This window comes from Eubalaena glacialis, chromosome 6 (genome assembly GCF_028564815.1).
Source record: "Eubalaena glacialis isolate mEubGla1 chromosome 6, mEubGla1.1.hap2.+ XY, whole genome shotgun sequence".
Classification (NCBI taxonomy): Eukaryota; Metazoa; Chordata; class Mammalia; order Artiodactyla; family Balaenidae; genus Eubalaena; species Eubalaena glacialis.
The window spans coordinates 19,838,821-19,861,789 of NC_083721.1; the positions used below are offsets into that span (position 1 = coordinate 19,838,821).

The following is a 22,969-nucleotide window of genomic DNA, read 5'->3' on the forward strand; positions in this document are numbered from 1 at the left end:
GGCTCAGTAGTTGTGGCGCACTGGCTTAGTTGCTCCGCAGCATGTGGGATCGTCCTGGACCAGGGCTCGAACCTGTGTCCCCTGCATTGGCAGGTGGATTCTTAACCACTGTGCCGCCAGGGAAGTTCCTGGTTAATTTATTATAAGCCCTGCAAATGCTCAAATGGAATCCAAGACGAAGGTTGAAGAAAGAAGCCTAATAAATCTTAAATCTCACAGTACTTAAAGACGAACTGAAGTGCACATATCCTCAGCAAACTTTTCAACTCTGACACTCTCTTCTGGAAGGAGGGGCCTGTCAAAATAGGTTCCAGTGGTCAAATGATGCATCTTCTTCCCCAACACAGAGCAGCACTTTCTGGTTTGCTGAGAAAATGTTAAGTTTACCCTTTGGACGTCCAGTCCCAGTCAGTGCATTGCTTTAACAACCGTTTTCCAGGGACTGTAGCAATAAAACATGGCAAGAGCAATGGATTTGCAGCAGATGAAGGTGTTGCCAAATCCCCAAAGCTTTGCCTGCTTCTGTGTTGACAGAGGAAGGCAGAGGAACAGATGCTAGAAACAAACAGTTCTCAGGGCAGGAAAAATAAACACTAAAGGAAAACTGTATTTCCCAGAACAGATGATTAAGAAATTAAAATATCTGATGATAAAGGCTAGGTCCAGATGGCATTTATTTCTGACCACCCAAAGAAAAGAAAAATTATGAACAAAAAAAATGCAGATCCCAGAGATAACTAAATTCCCTATGAAACCCTGAAATATACAGAAGACAAGGAAACTAATTTTTTTTATTTTGAAAGGAATATGGGCATAATAGTTACTATAATGCTATCTGACTAAATATCAAAAATAATATTGTATATACTTACTAATTATTGCTATCAGATTAGGGTAATGATGAAAATTTTAATGATTAGTTTTTTTAACTTGTAGAAAAACAGCAATTAATGTTTTGGTTTTTATTAGTGCTTTAAAAAAAAAATTTCTCCTCCTGGCTTTTTTTGAAGTTAGGTGTGGTCATGTGACTTAGTTGATCATTGAAATGGGTGGAAGTAATGGGTGTCACTTGCAGGTGGGAGATTTAATGTCTAGTGCATGATTCACCATGTCCCTTTTTTCAGTCTTGGCAATTGTGGAAGCAACTGAGTTGCAGTGTGGTGTCCTGAATAAGATGATGTACAGCAGAGCAAGGTATAGCAAAACGGTTATAATTCTAAGTCACTGAATTTGGAGTATTGCAAAGCATAACCTTGACTCTCCTGATGGATGCAAATATTTAGTAAAATCAGCATATTCACAGGATAACAACTTAATTTTTTATTCAATGGCTTTTATAGAATAGCAGTTGTGTGGAATTCTACCCAAAGAGCTTGGGCCAGTTCAAATAAATAGAATTAGCAGGTCTTGTGCAAAAGACTATGTCATCTAATAAATATTGAAGAACCTAATTTTTTTTCCCAGAAACATTAACATATAGACATGATTCTCATTTCAGAGCTAAAGAATCTGGGAACCTGTGCATCACATGCACTAACTGAGACTCAAAAATCAGTCATACTAAGAAGGGTGAGGTTGGAGTACCTAAGTAGAGGCTGAATTTAGATTTTTAAATCTATTCTTGGGCCTGTACTATAAGAAATAAGGATTTGAGCCCAGAAAATTGATCCAAAGACAGACAATAAATCAAAGAGGGCAGGGGAGGGACAAGGTGATATAATATGTTACATTTTCCAGCATTAATGAAAGACAGGCAACCCCAGATCCAAGAAGCCCAGATAGCCCTAAGCAATACAGATATCAAAACAAAATAAAACAAACAACAACAATGAAAACAACTTCACACAGACACATCATAGTCAATCTTCTAAAAACCAAAAATAAAAAGAAAACTTAAAGGGAGCCTATGTGGGGGGCGGGGAGTGAAGCATTATGTAGAGAGGACCAAAGGTAAGAAATACTCAGATTTTTCATGAAAGATTTTACGGAACAGAAGACAGTTGAATGGGAATGCTTAAAATGCTGAAACAAACAATAGTGTCAACCGGATTTCTATATCTAGTGAAAATATCTTTCAAAAATGGAGGCATAATAAATACTTTTTCAAACAAATACCAAGAGAATTTATTGCCAGAGACCTGTAATACAAGACACATGCAAAGAAATTCCTTAGACAGAAGTATGAAGTCTGATGGAAATTTAACATTAAACTCTTTAAAAGATAATCGATTTTAAAGAAAAATTGTAATAAAGTACTCTGAGTTTATGACATATGTAGAAGTAAAATGTATGAAAAATAGTTCAAAAGGTGGGAAAGAGGAAATGGAATTATACATGAATGGTGTAAAAATATTTGATAGTACTAATACTAAGTTAAAAATGTTTATTTTACACCCTTGAGAAATTCACTAAAATTTTAAAAAAGTGACATAGTGACAACCCACGTCCCCTGCACTGGCAGGCAGATTCTCAACCACTGTGCCGCCAGAGAAGCCCTTATTTATTTATTTATTTATGGCTGCGCTGGGTCTTTGTTGCTGCGCGTAGGCTTTCTCTAATTGTGGTGCGCGGGGGCTACTCTTTGTTGTGGTGCGCAGGCTTCTCATTGCGATGGCTTCTCTTGTTGTGAAGCACGGGCTCTAGGCACGCGGGCTTCAGTAGTTGTGGCTCGTTGGCTCAGTAGTTGTGGCTTGCAGGCTCTAGAGCGCAGGCTCAGTAGTTGTGGCGCACGGGCTTAGTTGCTCCGCAGCATGTGGGATCTTCCCGGACCAGGGCTCGAACCCGTGTCCCCTGCATTGGCAGACAGATTCTTAACCACTGCGTCACCAGAGAAGCCCCTGTATATCTTCTTTAGTGAGGTTTCGGTTAAGGTCTTTGGCCCATTTTTTAATCAGCTTGTTTGTTTTCTTACTGTTGAGTTTTAAAAGTTCTTTGCCTATTTTGGATAACAGTTCTTCATCAGATGTGTCCTTTGCAAATAGTTTTTCCCAGTCTGTGGTTTGTCTTCTTATTTTCTTGACATTGTCTTTCACAGAGCAGAATTTTTTAATTTTAATGAAGTACGACTTATCAATTATTTCTTTTCATGGGGTGTGCCTTTGGCATTGTATCTAAAAAGTTATTGCCATGCTCACTTCAGCAGCACATGTACTAAAATTGGAATGATACAGAGAAGATTAGCATGGCCCCTGTGTAAGGATGATGTGCAAATTCGTGAAGTGTTCCAAGTTTAAAAAAATAAAAATAAAAAAAATAAAAAGTTATCACCACAGCAAAGCTCATCTACATTTTCTCCTATGTTATCTTTTAGGGGTTTTAAAGTTTTGTGCTGTTTTACATTTAGGTTTGTTATCCATTTTGAGTTAATTTTTGTGCAGGGTGTAAGGTTTGTGTCTAGGTTCATTTCTTTTTTTTGCATGTGGATGTCCAGTTGTTCCAGCAACATTTGTTGAAAAGATGATCTTTGCTCCATTGTATTGCTTTTGTTTCTTTGTCAAAGATCAGTTGACTATATTTATGTGGATCTACTTCTGGGCTCTCTGTTCTGTTCCTGTTTTTTAAAAATAGTACTTCCTTCTAACAACTATGCAATTAACTTATTTTTATGTTATTTTTAAGTTTATTTTACTATGTAAGATACATAAGAGCAAGCATTTTTAAAAAACTACTGTATCCCCAGTAAAGAACACGTTTCACAATATATATAGACACTCTGTAAAAATTTGTTGAATGAATAAATGAGTGAATCACTGAATCAGAAAGTTTCAAAATAATGTATAATAATACTGACTGCTTGAACTTAGCAGCTTCTGTCCTCTGGTAAATAGAGATGTGAAAGAGGGACTTCCCTTGCTCTTGAAGAAAATACAAAGTTTTAGATCTTATATATTTTTAATTTACAGATTCTATGTCCAGAGCTGGTAAGATTCTAATTCTTGTTTTTAAGAATAAATGTAAAAGGAGTCTGACACAGAGAGAGAGAGATATGACTGCTACATTGAGACAATAGGAACTATACTCCATTTCTTATTTTTTCTCCGATGTCTTTGAAGTTTATTAAGGAAAGGGGACATTCCTCTTCTCAAAAGAATTGTGATTTTTCTCCTCTTTTCTTGGAAATCCCTGTGGATGGTACTGAGCTTACAGAATCAGGCATCAAAGAAAGCTCTATTCTGCACTGTAGTGAACTAGAATAGACTACAGTTTAAGAACTGTTGTTTCCTTATGCATTTCTCCCTTTGGAGACGTTGACACACACATTTCTGAAATAACTTGGAGCACTGGGTATGTTTCATCTACAGGCTTTCGCTTATCACACAAAGCTTCTTGGCTTAAATTGTGCTTTGGTGGACGTCCCCCTGTGCCTGCAACTAAGAGTTGTGGCTTTCACAGGGATGGCAACTCCTGCACGAAGAGCAGCCTGTGTGATAATTCAGACATAACTAGGTCAATTTCCTTTACTTATCATTTTGCCATAGATTGTATTCATGTTTCCTTTTGTTCTTGGAGACAGTGTTTCAAATTGTAGAAGTAATGAATACATTGAGCAGTCTCTTTTGAAAGGAAAGTATTACAATGAGATAAATGTTATTAAAATATATTCCTTGAAGGGAAGTCCTTCAGGGCAAGGTAATTTTGCTGAACATATACTTGGTATTATAATAACATTATACAATACTACTTATGTTATTTTATTGGGATAATAATAACAGTTTCTATTTTTCTTCCAAGCCACTCAGGAGAGATTGTGTGTGTTGTGGGGGAGGGCAGAGGTGTTGCTTCAAAAAGACTTATTTCATTACATGATGTTAGTTTAAGGAGAATTTATTACTTTTATATTTAGAGAGAGATGGCCATTGGATAAATTTTTCAAATTACTATCTAAGGTCATGCAGATATGGACAGACTATGATTGTTATTTTTAGTAAGGGCAGCTGAAGAGATGAACCCATAATGATAAATCCAATATAATCAAAATGTTTTTGTTCATCCTTGACTGAGATACACTTTTTCACAAAATATCATTTCTGAAAAGAAATTAGACTAAGATGAAGTGCATTGCTTTTATATTTTGGAAGGATTAAAATTTAAATAAGTAGGAATTGGAGGCCCGTAGTGTTTATTTTTTCCCCACTAGAGAGGAGGGGTGATTTGTGAAATGACAGCACTGTTGAAACAAGGAACGCTAATTGTTGGAATTCCGCACAATTCCAGGAGAGAGAACAGAGAGCTTCATTTTATCTCTGATTGATCAATAGATTATGTTCACTCAAACAACATTTATTAAACACCTCCTATGGGCTGAGCACAGTGCTAGGAGCTTGGGATGCAAATATGAACACACTGAAACTCTTGGTCTCATGGAGTATATGTTTCAAAAATAAATTACTACATATGCTTTCAGATGGTAAGTTTCTTATGCAACTTGGTTTGCACTGTAAAATGATATTTTATAAAAAATTTTCTGATTATAGATATGGTATGTGAAACTACCCATAACTCTACTGCCTAAACAACTGTAAACATTGTTTTATCTTTCTAATTATATAACTACATTAAAATATCGCTTTTCGGGCTTCCCTGGTGGCTCAGCGGTTGAGAATCTGCCTGCCAATGCAGGGGACACGGGTTCGAGCCCTGGTCTGGGAAGATCCCACATGCCGTGGAGTAACTAGGCCCGTGAGCCACAACTACTGAGCCCGCGCATCTGGAGCCTGTGCTCCGCAACAAAAGAGACCATGATAGTGAGAGGCCTGCGCACCGTGATGAGGAGTGGTCCCCGCTTGCCGCAACTAGAGAAAGCCCTCACACAGAAACGAAGACCCAAAACAGCCAAAAATAAAAAAATAAAGTAAAATAAAATAAAATAAAATAAATAAAAAGCACACTTTAAAAAAAAATCTCTTTTCACTTAGTATCTATTTGTACATTTAAACATACTGATCCTAATGGTTATAAGATTACACAGAAATAAATAATCTATTATTCAGCATTTAGGTTGCTTTTTTTTTTTTTAAATATATATTTATTTATTTATTTATTTTTGACTGTGTTGGGTCTTCGTTTCTGTGCGAGGGCTTTCTCTAGTTGCGGCAAGCGGGGGCCACTCTTCATCGCGGTGCGCGGACCTCTCACTATCGTGGCCTGTTTTGTTGCGGAGCACAGGCTCCAGACGCGCAGGCTCAGTAGTTGTGGCTCACGGGCCCAGTCGCTCTGCGGCACGTGGGATCTTCCCAGACCAGGGCTCGAACCCGTGTCCCCTGCATTAGCAGGCAGATTCTCAACCACTGCGCCACCAGGGAAGCCCTAGGTTGCTTTTAATTTCCTGCTGTTAGGAAGAAGATCTTTGTAAAATGTCTTTGGGTGAATCAGAAATCATTTTTAGGATAAATTCCTATAAGTGATGTTACTCAATACAACCATAGGGAAATTTTAAAAACTTTTGGTAATATTTTCAAATTGTACACTTTGCAAGAACAATCTATTTTAAAGCTGTTCAGTTAGGGTCTTAGATTAGTGACAATTTCCATTCTCACTTTCCTTCTAATATTGGTTATTGTGTTGCATATTCATCAGCACTCTGCAAAATGCAACATTTTCTCAAACATTATTCACTTACCTTGCTCCTTCAGTTAAGAGGCTTATGGTGATGGATAAATAAAATTGCAGAGTGGAGATAATTTCTTGGAATGACAAAGCCTCTGCATATATTCAAATTTGACTTCTGCATTCTCTGGTTATTGCATTTTCAGAGTTAGTTTTTATCGGGGAAGATTTCACCTGTGTTCGTGAAAAGCAACAATGCATTGTTCAGCATAACTCACTGAGGTCAGTCTAAATACCACACACTACCCTAGTTTCTTTGCTCTAAATACCATTTTTAGCATTGGGAATCACCAGAGAAAGGGAAGAAAGTAACCCTGAGCTACTTCAGATCAATTCAACAAACGTTTATTTATTGTCTATGACATATCTGACTCCATCTCGGTACAGGTACTGTAACCATGTGAGTTGAGGCCCAGTTACCCTGGGTATTACATTTAGCTCTGGAATTTCCTCACAGCTAGCAGAAAATTCCTAATACTTGGGATTATGTCCCATATGGTGCCCTGTGCTATTCTTTCTATATAATAATTATGATTTATGTTTTTCTCACAAGAGCTATCCTGTAGTATTCAATTCTGAGAAGTAAGGAAAAGAAAGTGTTTCATATTTTCTAGACATACATCAACTGGAAATTGACCGATTCCCTGAATATGCCCTTAATATTGGTTAAACAGAGTCAATACGTGGGAGGTTTTTGCTAGTCACTTTGAATCACCATAAAAGACTGTGGATGTAGCTCTGAGAGAATATGATGGATGCTCAGTGCAGGGTAAACTTAAGAAAGAAATTCAAAACTCCATTTAAGAGATAGAAAGGAAATGTAATTTCAAGAACATAAATCAAAGTTTGTTTCCTGAAATGTGTGTTTTAAGTGAATCCGATGTTTTGCCGCTTAGTCAATAGAAATTGAAAGTATAAAGAAGTGAATTCTGAGATATATTTGTAGTCTTATCAGATATTGGGGTGCCGACGTCTCATTTAGTGTGGTGATACCCACTCATGGTGAAATATTATATCTATCTCTATATATTTTTCTTCCTCCCTCCCTCCCTCCTTCCCTCCATCCTTCCTCTTTCTTTCTTTCTTTCTCTCTCTCTTTCTTTCTTTCTTTCTCGCTCTCTTTCTTTCTTTCTCTTCCTTCCTTTCTCTCTCTTTCTCTTTCTTTCTTCCTTTCCCTCCCTCCCTCCCTCTCTCTCTCTCTCTTTCTTTCTTTCTTTCTTTTCTTCCCTTTTGTGTTACATGGTAGTAAGGAAGTCCCATCACATCAGAATTCTGCTCAGAAAACTCCTGGCAAGGGACACACTGCCAAATACAGAGTGAGTGTGTATGCCAGATTGAAATCTCCGTGTGATTTTGTCATGCAGCATAATGAGCTGGCAGCTAAAAATGAACACAAGCAGATTGCCTTTCCTTCCTTCTATTTGCAGTTATTCCTTTGGAGAATATTTGTCACCTTTGGATGGAGCTGAATTCCAAATATTTTGCTCATTTTCCAAATACAATTTTGAAAAAATTCTATTTGCCCTATCAGACAGATGACCCTCCAATTTATCAGCTCTGGCCTTAGATTATATTCTCCCACTTTTTAAAGATGCACATAATAGCATGGCTTTAAATGCACTGACTTAAAATTATCCTTTTAATAGGAGGAAACTCATTTTTCCCCCAAAATGGTTTTCAGCACTGTCTTCTGTCTGAAAGTGTATCTGAATTCAAGAAGACCATTGTCAAATAACTAGATGTGTGTGTGTGTTAATAATGCTCAGAAATTGCCAGAACTCCTAAGATTAATTCTATCTTCTAACTAGAGGAGGAAAAAAAAAAAAAAACACAACTGTTAAAGAACATATCATTGTAAGTAAATTTTTGTTTTTTGTAGAAAACATATATTTTTGTCTATTAAACCCACAACTGAATATCACTGTTTGTTTGGAGCAGAACGACATGAAGCAGTTGATTAAAAAATTTTGCATATCTATACTATAACAGTAGTGTAAGTTAAAGCTGTATTTTAAGAAAGTTGTGGTTTAGTGGAAAAAAGTTCAGGGTCCTGAAAGAACAATAGCAAAAGGAGCCAATTATCTTTAAATTGTCTGGTTCAGTAGGAAGAATCCTTTCATCTTTTTTCACCAAAAGCATTTTTAGCCAAGCCTAATATCTCTATTTCATACTAGTCTGTGTTTTTTCTGGACCCTGAGCGCCTTTGGGTCAAATCCTGGCATTGCTATAGTGTTCATGATTTGGGGTAAGTTACACAAATTTCCTGAGAGTTGTTTTATTTGTCTGTTAAGACATGAGACACAGTGTGAGGTTTCACTGAGTACATGTGAAAAAAAATCTCAACTTTGTTAGATTTAGGATGCATTGGTTCACTTATTCTGTCATTTGAACTAGAGAGCTACCAGCTGGACCCTTGTCCCTTAGCATATATTTTACCTTCATTAAGAATTAATGAGCTTCCTCAACTTGGCAAAGCACACCTGCAAAAACCCTACAGGCAAAATTACACTTAATGGTGAAAACTAAATGCTTTTTCCTAAGATCCAGAGCAAGACAAGGATGTCCACTCTCACCACTTCTATTCAACATTGTACTGGGGGTTCTAGGTAGGACAATTAGGCAATAAAATGGGAAAAATAAAGGCAGACAGATTGGAAAGGAAGAATTAAAACTATCCTTATTTGCAGATGGCATGATCTTATTACAGAAAATCCTAAGGAATTCACTAAAAAAACTATTAGAACTAATAAAGTTCAGCAAGTTTGCAGGATTCAAGATCAATATATTGAAAAATTGTATCTCTATATATTTGCAAAGAAGATTCCAAAATGAAATTAAGAAAACAATTTTATTTATAATGGTATCAAAAAGAATAGTACACACATCAAAATTAAACAAAAGAAATACAAAACTTATGCTCTAAATACTGTATAGCATAGTTAACAGAAAACAATAAATGGAAAAACATTCTATTTTTCATAGATTGGAAGTCTTAATATTGTTAAGATGGCAATATTTGGCAATATTCCCAAATTGATCTACAGATTCAATGCAATCCTTTTCAAAATTACAGGTAGCTACTTTGCAGAAAATTACAAACTGCTCCTAAAATTCATATGGAAATTCAAGGGATCTAGAATAGCCAAAATGATCTTCAAACAAAAATAACAAATGTAGAGACTCACACTTTCAGACTTTAAAGCTTACAACAAAGCTATAGTAATCAAGACTGGCATAAGGATAGATATACAGAACATTAAAACGGAATTGAGAGTCCAGAATAAACTCTCACATTTATGCCCAACTAATTTTTTACAACAATGTCAAGATCCTTCAGTGGGGGAAAGAGTAGTCTTTTTACCAAACGGTCCTGGGACAACTGGATATCCATACACAAAATAATCAAGTTGAACCCCTACTTGATATCATATATGTAAGTTAAATAAAAATGGATCAAAGAACTAGGTGTAAGAACTAAAACTATAAAACTCTTAGGAGAAAACATAGGCATAAATCTTTGTGATTTTGAATTAGTCAATGGTTTCTTAAATAGGACATCAAAAGTGAAAACAATAGAAGAAAAAAGAAATAATTAGATTTTATAAAAATTAATTTTGTACTTCAAAGGATACTGTGAAGAAATTAAAAAGGCCACAGAATGAGAGAAAATATTTGCAAATCATATGTTTGATAGAGGACTTGTATCTAGAATATGTAAAAAACTCTTACAAAGCAACAATAAAAAGGCAAATTACTCAATTAAAAATGGACAAACGATGTGGATAAATATTCCTTCAGAGAATAGATACAAATGGCCAGTAAACACATGAAAAGATGCTCAATGTCTTTAGCCATTGGAGAAATGCAAAAAAAGCACAATAAGATACTACTTCACACCAAGTAGGATGGCTATAACAAAAATGACAGATTATAATTGTTGGTGAGAATGTGGAGAAATCACAGCCCTCATACACTGCTGGTAGGAACGTAAAATAGCACAGCCTCTTTGGAAAACAGTTTAGAAGATCCTCAAAATGTTAAGTATGGAGTTACCATATGAACCAGGAATTCCACTCCTAGGTATATATCAAGAGAAATAAAAACATATGCACACACAAAACTATGTATTAACTATGTTAATACACTAAAAACCATTGAACTGTACACCTTAAATGGATGAATTGTATGGCATGCAAATTATATCTCAATACAGCTATTAAAAATGGAATTAATGAATGTAAGTGGCTTTTAGCTTGTGTGGTATGAAAACATTTAAAATCAGAGCATACTTCCTATAAAAAGCAATCATATTTAGACAGGACATATCTAGTTGGAATAAATGGCTAAATTCATGTGGGCACCAAAAGCAGTCTAGTATGGAACATTTTCTGTTTGGCTAAAGTAGCCATTTGATCTAAAACAAATAAAAATGGAAAAGTCAAGTTAACCTGTAATTGATTTACTAGGAATGTTATGTATTGGCAAGTGTCCTATGTAGCTAGCTGGCTTGAAAATTATCCCAAACTAGAGTCATTGCTGCTTAATTGTAGACATGCCTAAGCATCCAACTCAGTCTATCTCCAAATGACACAAATGCTTCTTGTATGATGGAAATGCAGGTGAATGTTTCCTACATGCCTAGAGTACCAACCTAGGTTTAGTTTTAAATGCTCAAATGAAAGCTATGCCATACTGGTTTCTTTCTTTCTGATTCTCCTCACCATGTCTGAATACAGATACTGGCGTGAATGTACATTAGCGTATAGTTTATAAACAAGATGAAAGCAACAAATGAACAATGTTCCCTATTGATCCCTAGACCATGTACTGCATTAAACATACAGTGTAAAAGTGGTAATGAAAGTGGGTAAATCTTTGTGCATTTATTAAAAGTCACAATCTGATATTTAAGAATTTTGAAAACCACTTCAAAGTGAAATGAATATTTTGGTTGATATTTGGGTTATCTTTGATTATTAATATAAAAGAATTAGATAAGAATTATCTAAGGGCTTCCCTGGTGGCGCAGTGGTTAAGAATCTGCCTGCCAATGCAGGGGACACGGGTTCGAGCCCTGGTCTGGGAGGATCCCACATGCCGCGGAGCAACTAAGCCCATGAGCCACAACTACTGAGCCTGCGCGTCTGGAGCCTGTGCTCCGCAATGGGAGAGGCCGTGACAGTGAGAGGCCCGCGCACCGCGATGAAGAGTGGCCCCCGCTCGCCGCAACTGGAGAAAGCCCTCGCACAGAAACGAAGACCCAACACAGCCAAAAATAAATAAATAAATATATTTATATAAAAAAAAAAAAAAAAAAAGAATTATCTAAAATGTTGGCAAGTTTTACATAGTTAGAACTAAGTATTTTACTTCTACTCTGGCTTTGCCCTCAACAGAATTATTTAATGATTATAAATAAGTGATATCTTTTTTTGTTACCTTAACAACCCCTAGAATTAGCTTCAGGGATTTCCCTATCCACCATTCTATGTAGGCTAGCTGGGGCTCCACTCTCATCTTCAAAGTTTGCAAAAGTGACTTAGGCTAAAGCCATTTTGTTTAGAGATGAACAGATGACCAAAACTAAGCTTTAAGTATGAATCGTATGACCTATATAGGAACACTCAGAAAGAAATTTCCTTCTTATATGTTGGTTGGAAATTAATTGGCTGCTACCATGTAACCACAAGGGAAGGATCTTTCTGAGGTTGAGGAGTAATGCTGAGGTTGCCCAAGAAAATGTAAGAAACCAGACCCCAAATATATTATTAGTATTCAGCCAGTAACACAAATCAATAAACTACTTTTTGCTTAAGACAATTTCAGTCAGGGTTTCTATCATTTGCACTGAAATGAACCCAATTTCACAAATTGTGGGAAATCCTCTTTACACTGAATAATTGCTTTTTACCAAAAATTGTAGTGTTTTAGAAGAAGTTATATCTGGATGTGATGGAAATTGGCTAATCCTTAAAAATATCCCATTGGAATTACAACTTAAGAATTCTCATTTTATCTTTGTCATTCTTTCTTAGAAATATTGTTCTTTTCCTCCAATACAGAAGGTGGTTGACATAATTTTATTAAGGCTTTACAAATTATGAGAAAGTAGATTGAAGTAAGACACGATGCCTTCGGAAACAAGGATCCTGCTGTATTTTGTGTTTCCATCTTTGATTTATTCCTTTGTGCAAAAGTAGGACATTGAATAGTCACAATCTTTAGGTATCCACAAAGCTACCAGGAAGAGAATAAGAGGCACAAATGAAATTTTAGCCTTATATCTTGACTTATAGATGATGCTAGTCTTGATCAGGTCCTTATTTCAGGGATCTTCTGTATGTTGACTTATTCACTTCTGAAAAAGATAGTTGTAGTCAAAGAATAAAAGTGCCCAGTGATATCTGTTAAGCTTTGCCCACCCAGTACCTAGATCATTGTAGGCAGGAATTTGTATGCAACCACAGGCTTCTGACTCAATGGTGAGGGGAGTTTGGTATCAGACACTTCCTTGAATAGACTGTAATAGTGATCATCCCTGATTTAAGACTTGGTGTTCCTCCTGTATTCTCTGAAACTGAAGCTCACTCTCAGCACTCCTTTCTGCATTTTTCCTATCCTGTTAATATTTATCACTATTTATCACATGTCCTGGTTCTAATGTGCAGGGACTGTTGCTCAGGTTAACTTTGGCTGAACTTTTGAATATTTCAAAAGTTTTCTCCAGTCTTTTCTCCAGTCTTCTCTTTCTTCAATTAGATTGTGGTATAGTTTGATCAGGCAGTCAGACATTCAAAGGGGTCATCATACCTAATTCCAATTTCAGTAAAAAAATAAGTACGTATATATATGTATTTATATATTTTTTTCTGGCTCTTCTCAGAGCATGAGAATTCTGCCTTGCTTGTTCTCACCTTTCTTCTAGAAAATAAAACTCATCTCAAAGTGTTCCTATCTGCTGGCCTCTTGCTTCAAATACAGACTCCTTTAGTTTCCCTATTACCAAGCTTCACTCACACATGAGGAAACTTGGCTTTTAGTTGGGGCTGCTGACAACTCTGTCCCTGAATTTTTCTTTGAGCATTTTCAGCTGTAACCCTTGGATCCAGTCCTTCCTGACAAATCCTCACTGTCTATGGGACTTGCCACTGGTGGCTGCCTTTCCTTAAGTGTGTGCCCTTGTCAGAGTTCAGCTCTTACTTCCTGACCCTGTATTGATAATGCATTCTGATACATCACATCAACTCTTTTCCCTTGGTTTTCAGTTCTCTTTGCCTAGATGCCCAAAGGAATAGCAAAGGGTTTTTCAAGCTATGAGATACATTATGACTGGGTTTTCATTGTGTTAAATATTGTAAGATATGGGCTTTTAAAAATGTTTCTTAGAAATCACCATTTCAGTGTTGGGAAAGTTTAGAATCAGAGAATATCTCAAATTTTAAAAAAAGTGGATTTTGTTTGTATTCTTTTTTTGGTCTTGCTTTAAAAAATATGTGAACTCATTATATAATAGCTAGTAATTCCAAGTAATTCTCTTTTGTTCTTAATTTAGTTCATTGTTGTTATTTGGTATGAACTTCTAAATTTTATTTTTATTAATGGTGAGGAAAATCAAGCCAATAGTAAACATAGGGAAATACTCACAGAGTCCATATGACTCAACCAATATGAACAATACCAACAATTTAACACAATGTGAAATATGATTTTTATTTTTCAAGCGTTGTGTGTTAGCTTGACTTCTGGGAAAATAACACTTTCCTTGGTCTGCTTTGAAAACAGGGAGTTTTCTCTCATCGACTTTCCTGAGCTTTGTTAAACATTTGTTGCTGTTTTCTACTTGTTCTCTCTTTCTCTAATTAAATGGTGATATAGTTTGACAAGAAAGTCAAAAATTCAAAGTGACATATGGAGGCTTTCCATTCTGTTTTCTATCTGGGAGAATTATGAAACAAGAATGAGGGAAAGGGGGAGGAATGGTGAAAAATAGAGTTATTGCAGTGATGAAGGGCAGAAGGAAATGTGATGTGAGACAGGAATGAAGCCAAACAGATAAAAGAATTGCGGATATGCATTGGGTCTTTCACTTTATTTTTGCAAATGGGGTCCCTGACTGAAACAACATTATTACTGAGGATGGAATTGAAAGAGCATGATGCCTGCCTCCTTCTCTCTCTGCCTTCCTTTGTTTTTCTTTTAACCTTTTATTGAAAAATGACACTTTCCAGTTTCTCTTACCTCCACACTACATATACTGTTTTATTACACTTTCAAGCTGTTTAAACTAACTTAAAAGATTGACTTTAAAGTTTAAGTAATTAAGTATAGAATTAATGCAGAAAATGTTAAAGTTGTGGGCCTTTTGGCAACTTAGAAATAAAATTGCAAATTGATTCCCAGATACAAGATGATCCTGCATCAAGATCTATAAACCAGAAGAAAAATAGATTTAGCTAAAAAATGAATTCTTCTGCAATAATGATAACTTTTGTTTGGCTGATTTCAACTTTTAAAAAATTGGAAAATGATTCTTGTCTTTTGACACAGCCAGAATTAATGAGAATGGATGGGAACTATTGCAAGATGAGAAAGTGTTATCCATTAATTGTGACAGGAAAACTATACTCATTTGTTTGCTTGGGATCTTAGTCACTTTTCATGTGAAGAATTAATTGAATGCATTAAACATGTTAATTTAAAATCAAAATGAGCATTTCTTTGCTCACCCTTGAGTAGGAACATGCTGAGTGACATGAGTAGGAATGGTGCTCCATATGATGTAGTGAATTGGCTTTTTCTCTGAGTACAGATTGTTTAAGCAATTGGAAAATCTTCATTGCTTACTATGTATATTAAGGCATAGGTTAGGCAAAAGTTCACTAAAGCTGTTGATTCATCTGTGTATGAAATGTCAACTGCTATCCAGGAGAGAGTGGTAAATGTTCCACAGCCTTGTAAATTTGCCTAATAGAGGAGAGAGTGCATTAATTTACCATTAACTTGTTAAACCTCATTGCAATATTTTCACTTTTTATACACTTTACGAGTCAATTGAAATAAAAACTGCAAGAATTTTATGCAGTCAGAGGAAAAACATAACTAGGTTTTGCCTTTTGAATACTATCATAGAACATCAGAATGTTTTAGTCTACAAGCAGTGAAGGTTATTCATTGAAGACAGATATGAACTTCCAGATGGTAAGTAAAACACTTTCTAATCAATTTTTATTTATACCTACTGTAAAGATGCTGCTTTAGTAAGTGAAGACTACAATACGCTCTTTGGTGGCATCTAACATCTTGTGTAATGCTTGTAATAGCTGAAAGTTCTGAAGAGAAACAGGATAAGGTTGACAAATTGAAAACAAGCATGTTGCTACCTGTTTGCCATCTCAGAATTTCAATCAAGCTGTGGTTGAAAATATTAAGAAAGGATTCTTGTGATAGCATAGAAATGACTAAGAAAGGTTATATTGGTTAGAGTTTACATAAAGAAGATAATTTAACATAATTCTCATTATAAACATAATTTTCATTAAATCCATGGCTGTGCGTGGGCATAGGTTTGAGTTTCCTTACATTCTGTACATTACGTTAAATGTTGTTTTTTAAAAAACTGGTTTCCCCCCCCCCCCAGAAAATATGTTAAAACAAATAGCCAACCATTGGAAATATCTTTATTTTTTGTATTGGAGAAAAAATGCAAATATTTTATACTGAATTTTTATATGAATTATGAAGCCACATCTTCCCAAATCAGTGAAGAGTTATAAGAAGAAAAAAAAATAGTTTGACTTTATTCATTCCCAAAACGTCTCTATATTTCATATCCTATCGAATGGATTTTATGATGTTCTTTTTGAATATTTGCAGTCATTATCTGGAAAATGTAAATATTTTGAAATGTGTCATCAAAGGTATATATTATTTTCTATATTTTAAGCTAGCCAATATGAAGAAACATTTTGAACCCTGCAGGTAGGATTCTTTAAAAAGAGATTAGTTCCTTCCAAATAGCATCACCTCTATGTAAACACAAAGTATAATTAAAACTGTAAGAGGGCGGGGCAGATGCAACCTATAGAGGGGCGGGGCAGATGCAACCTATAGCAGCCCTGCTCAGACATTGGTCCGTACAACAGTGGCCCCTCCCTCTTCCCTCTCCTCTGTATAAAAGGAACCTGAATTCAGACTGGGACAAGATGGTCTTTTTCAGATGCTAGTGTGCCATCTTCTCAGTCTGCTAGCTTTCCGATTAAAGTCATTATTCCTTGCCCCAAAAACTCATCTCCCGATTTATCGGCCTGTCTTGCTGCGAGCAGAGCGAGCTTGGGCTGGGTAACAAAACTACTTTTTAAGGCTTTGTACACTTGTATGATTTTAGGTGACTGTGTTTCTTTATGTCTTTGCTGATTGTCTCCCATCCCTACTTGCCCCGTTCTGGAGTGCCTTCCATCACTCTCCTAGAGTTTGGTTCTGTGAGTTAAGCACACAAGTTAGTCTTGTCTGTGCAGTTGGCTAAATTACTCAAAAAAAAAATTTTTTTTTTGCTCCATCTGATGCCTTTAGTCATAGACACCTAACATCATACCCAGAGGTCAAACAACCCGAAACTCACCGTAGATAGCCACTCTCTTCATTTGCAATCCTCCTCCTTACCCCCAGAATGAGAAATTCTAGTACAAAAATGGGCTTCTGAATTACAGAACTAGTTTTATTTAAATTGCTTGGAAAGAAAATATCACTTCACACCGAAAACTCATTTGTTCTTAAGACCCCGGCTAACATGTGTTGCTCCTTTGAGCAAACTAGAACTCTCCTCTCCCCACACGAACACACATACCTCCCTTTGAGTAGATACAGCTCTGTGGCTGCACAAAATTTTAAGCAGAGCACACACTAGATTTCTGCTGCCATGTGCTCCTCAGCTGGGCACCGTTCTGCAGGGAGCCAGCACGTCCAGTCCTATATAAATTGTAATCTCCAGATTAAAAGATGTAGAGACGATTTCTGAAAAGAAATAGGTGATGGATAAATTGGAAACTGGAATAAACGTGCACGTACAAAATATGAAGTATTTAACTTTTACATTATACTGATAGGTTTAATTTTGACTATATTAATAATACCTGTTTATTTTAGTAGAGTTCAAACATAAAGAAAAAAGAAAAGAAAAATACCAATTTTCCCAGAGTTAGCTGTTATTAATATAAAGTTTTCATATTGTTTTTATTTTTTTCCAACAAAGCTCTCACATATTTATTACTGAGCCAAAGCACTAGTGTAGAAACACTGACACAAAGAGAAAAATCATTTTCCCAATAAAACACATCCAGCTGTTCAGATAGTAGTGATGTTTTCAGAGTGGTATGGTAAGGCTTAAGTGACCCTGACACAGAATAAATATGTGTGCCATCTCACATAGGGCTCCTTATAGACCCAGCTTGGTTCTTCTCCATTGTCTTCTCTTGGAGTTGTACCTGATTTTATTACCAGTTTTCATTCAAATCCCTTGGGGAATGGGACAATTCTTCTTTCATTTCTTGGCTAGGAATCTCTTGATCCTGAGAGTCTTATGACAAGACATGGCAAGGAACAAATGCAACTGCTCATAGGATGGCAGAGAAGAGCAGAGACAGCTGTTTTTATTTAAAAAGAAAGAATAAACATTACTCAAGTCACTTAACACTTATGTATATTGTAACAATAATTTCTAATTTTATAATGTTTCAAAATGGATATACCAAAATTTACTAATCCTTAGTTGTTGGAAAAATGAGTAGTTTTAAGTAAAATATCTTTCCACAACTTGAATTTCTGATGTTATTCATCTGAATAATGAATTATTTGCCTTTTAATGACATAAAAATTTCTATCCAACCTAAAGTAGAGGTCACTGCTAGGGAACAGTCTTTTTCTGTTAACATGCATTATTAATACTATTGTAATTATAACCACATTGCTACTGGAGAAAATTATTTTATTATGAGTTTCAGTGTCTGATATTAAGGATTAGATTTTATTCTCCATACTGCAGTTTTAATAGCGTAATATATCAAGGGCTTATTTACTGTTTTAGGTAGAGCCACAGATTTGTTTATTCATAGACTCTTAAGTAACCAGATTGCACAGCTGAAAATAATTTGCAAATTTTATTCATTTTCTCACTTAATCAGGCTTCAACTTTAAGAACATAAATACTGAAACACAAAACATTATTTCTATTGTGATTATTCTAACTTGGAAAAGTGTAAGAAAGTAATATTATTGCCTATGGTACTATGCATGTTGCTATTTCTTTGCTTGAAAAGACTCCTTAACTAGAAAAATTGTTTATATCACTGTTTTAATGTTTGCACTTATTACACATGAAAACATGGAACCACTTAATCAAGGAAAAAATTATCTAATTTCTTTCCTGTGGACTGACAAACACTGGGGGTGCAAGAGATATTTTTCAATCTATTTAGACATAGTTGCTTTTAAGCCAGTGGTTCCCTCTTTTACCACCCACTAAGTGCTTCTCTCAGCATCCAAGGTCAGTGGCTATTTTCAGTGAAAATTCTATTAACTGTAACTCATTGGTATCATTACTAATCAGATAGTATCTCTCTAATAGCTAACCAGGATTTCTTATAGTAAACTGGAGTAATTTTCAAGGACATATAAAGTGGCTGGTTTTCTTACCTAAACCACAACTTACCTGTGGTACTCTGGACCCAATGAACACATGTGACTGTCTGGCTATGGATGGCTACTGCTAATAATGCAGATGCCCAGGAAGCCAAGACAATTGAATTTGACCATGGGATGTCCAACCTCCTTTAATGAACCAAACATTTGCCACTGACTTGCAGGCTTCCGCCCCAGCACCCATTGAGACACATTCATTCTGCTTCAAAATGGCATCAGTCATAGGAAGGTCAGAAGCACCCCTTCCATGCTCTATGGGGCAGCATTTTGTTTCTGCTCCTGGGAAGTAGATACATGTGTGAGCACACGCACAACTGCTTTCTGAGAAAAGTCTTTCCTTTCAGATATTTCCACTGCCCACATCCATGGAGGTTGGGGAAGAGTCCTGCCCACACACCTCGCAACCTGGATGCTACGTTGTGCATAACTCACCCTGTTACACAGCCAACTGAGGCAACACTTCATTTAAAAGAAACAACCTCAAGATGATGCTTCGTCCTTGTCTCAATTCATAGCCCCACAAAGTTTGATAAGTAGGCTACACGACTGGACATTCCTTTTATGCCTCTGCTTCACGTTTCCCAAAATTATGTCCTAATATTTTACCAAAAGACCATTTATGAAAAAGCCGTATGTCTGCATTTCAATTAAACTTGCTGTTGACCATATCATTTATTACTTTGTTCCTAGGGACTAATACCATTCAGAAAAACAAAAGGGGAGGGGTTTAAAAAGTTGTTTTTCACATTGAATTCGTATATTTTCTATTGTTAGATAATGACATTTTCCTCTTTCTGTTGATTGCTAAGATACTCAGGTAAACTTTATGCTCATTTGTTGGTCTTTTCTTCAGCTACAGTGTATGGCTCACAGTGGAAGCTCAATAAATTTTTGTGATTTTTTTTTTTTAGTGCATGCTGACTCAACTAGCTCTTGCAATGAATAAGTTTCCTCCCACACTTTTCTTCCTCTTTTTTCTACAAATCTCTTGATTAAATTAAATATGACAGGAGTACATGGAGACTTCTGGGTGGAATGGAAATGTCCTGTACCCTGATAATAACTATTACATGGGTGTATACAATTGTTAAAATTCACCAAGCTGTATCTCTTTTAGAATAGGTGTTGTTTATAGTATCCAAATTATACCTCAATAAAGATGACTTTGAAAAAGGGTGTACAGAGTCAATATTCATGTGTTGAGTGCAGTTCCTTTTGGCTTGCTAAAATATCAATGCTATCTTTACATGAAAGAAACATATTATTTCAAAATGTAATAAAAAGTACCCTTGAGAAAGCTTGCAATATTTATATTAAAGATAGCCACTGTGTTTAGAAGTGAGAACAAGAAATTGAGTCATATGAAACAGAGGCAAGTCTCAGGTAGAAAATTAACTCAGAGTAGAACCTTGGGAAATGCTTCCTCTTTTGTAAAATTGGACTCAGTAGCTTCTCATTAAGATTGCAGTAAGATTTTGTGTTTCTACAAGAATTCTGCAGTCAATATGTAGTAAATATATATTTATATATGTATTTTTCTATTGTATTAACAAAAGGCTAAATGGACAGTTTACATAATCTTTTACAAGTCCACGTATATTAAAATGCAATATCCATGATTCCATAGAACACAGGAAATGGAATATTTTAGCGGTCATACCATGCATACCAATTCTCCAGGTGTGTTATCAAAAACCTGTAAGAAGCATTATTTGGGGCCCTCTGCTAAGGCCCAGACCCAGGATTCTGGATGTGAGGTCACAGAATTTGGTATTGTATCCTTGAAATTTGCTAAGAATTTGCTAAAAAAGTAGAGCTTAAGAGTCTTCACCCCCGACAATGTGATAGATATGTTAATTAACTTGATTGTGATAAATATTACACAGCATATACATATATTAAATCCTCACATTCTACACTTTAAATACGTACATTTTTTTGTCAGTTATACCTCAATAAAGCTGAGAAAAAAGAATTCAGGATCGGAGCTAGAACAGTTCTGGGTCATGTCTCCCAGAGGACCCTCAGACCAAGATACGAAGGGCAAGGTGATGCAATAACCACATATGGGTCACCTATCAGCAGAAGGAGGCTGAAGTGATAAATGGGGAAACAGAATGCATCTCACAATCAAATTAGACACTTTTAATGATTAGGAACAAAAGCTATAGATAAATCAAGCCAGTTACAAATGATAACCTAAAATGATAATAGACGTAGCGACAAAAGAATAAATCATTGAAACAAGAAAATGAGCCAACTGAAGGCAAACTATTCACTTTGAGTCTGAATAAGAGAGGCAGAGAGAAAAGTTCAGTGTCATAAAACACAAGTAGCGTCTAAACGTTAAAGCAGAGGCCACAACATCAGATGTTATAGACACCTGGGAGGATGAGGAATAAGAAAGAACACACATAGGTATGAACACACACATCCCCCCCGACATATGCCCTTCTCCCACCAATAGTCTCATACTTTGTGTGTTTGAAAGAAATCATCCAAAATATTATTAAAAGAGATGTAAAGGTATTTGTGGGTGAAGAAGCAGAGGCAGGGATTGCAGACTACGCATTTGAGAAATGGGATGGTATAATATTAGCTACAGAAGGTATCAGACTTGAGGGAATATTTTTAGGGTGTGCAGACGTGAGCGGTTTTGTGATCTGATTGAAGGAAACAGACAGAGGAAGATCGAGGATGAGAAATGTGTGTAAAGGTGTCTTTTGGGAGAGTAAGAAAATAAATGGATATTTAAGAAAGAATGGAGGATAAAGGTTAATTTATTCATTATTATGTGGCAGCCCCATAGGACATTGTCAACAGGGCACTAATAGGGGTTGGGTATTGGCTCAGGAAAGTGTGGATCGTGTTTGCTAAGGAGTAGAATGGAGTCACATATAGAATTGAATTTTGGAAGAAAGGATGGAGGGAGGGATATATGTTTATATGTACATATTTGCCTTAGTATGTTTGGAAACTATGAATAATAGAGGCAGGGGGCTGGGGGATAGATGAGGACACACTAAATACATGGCTTGGTGAGTAGGCTGAGTTATGTAACTCAGGTTAGGATTATCGGTCTTTAACAAGTCCCAGGTTCTAGTGGGACAGTTGGTGTGATGTTGTAAGGCTGAGTCGAGTTGCTCAGTGGTAGAGCAGGCAGGGTCATAGAATGGCTGCTGGAAAATCTGCATTAATATCAACAGCCAACACTTCCTGAGCATTACTAAGTGCAGGGCACTCTTCTAAGCGAACTGCATAGTTCAACTTATTTATTATTTATATGCTATAGGAGCTATCAATATCTCCATTTTTTTTTTCAGAGGCACAGAGAATTTAAGTAACTAGGCCAAGATTTCACAGCTTGTAAATGGAGAAGCCAGGCGTAGGACCCAAGCTTCTGACTCTAGAGATCACGCTTTCAACCACAACATTATTCCGCCTCCCACATTAGTGAACTCAATGAGTTGCTAAATGAGAGTCCTACTTTCTCTTAGGCTGCTCTTCAAGGGAAGTTTCAGGCCTACAAAGGAGGTCTGGATAAACTTGCCCTTCTCGTCATCCAGAGCAGGCCCTATGCTTTCTGCTGGGTAGAGACTTACGTTCCTTTCTGCCTCCGAGTGCCCATGTTCTCATTTTCTGCCTCATGTTAGCCTGGGCCGGGTACTGG

At 36.2% G+C, this 22,969-nt stretch overlaps 1 non-coding gene and 1 pseudogene across 1 annotated transcript; one reads left to right on the plus strand and one right to left on the minus strand.

Moving 5' to 3' along the window:
• The first annotated feature begins 3,126 nt into the window (after positions 1–3,126).
• On the plus strand, positions 3,127–3,233 carry LOC133094222 (U6 spliceosomal RNA). Its single transcript, XR_009701434.1, has one exon. It is a non-coding gene; the product is annotated as a U6 spliceosomal RNA (small nuclear RNA).
• Positions 3,234–18,037: 14,804 nt separating this feature from the next.
• On the minus strand, positions 18,038–18,193 carry LOC133093194 (large ribosomal subunit protein eL39-like; annotated as a pseudogene).
• Between the last annotated feature and the right edge of the window lie 4,776 nt (positions 18,194–22,969).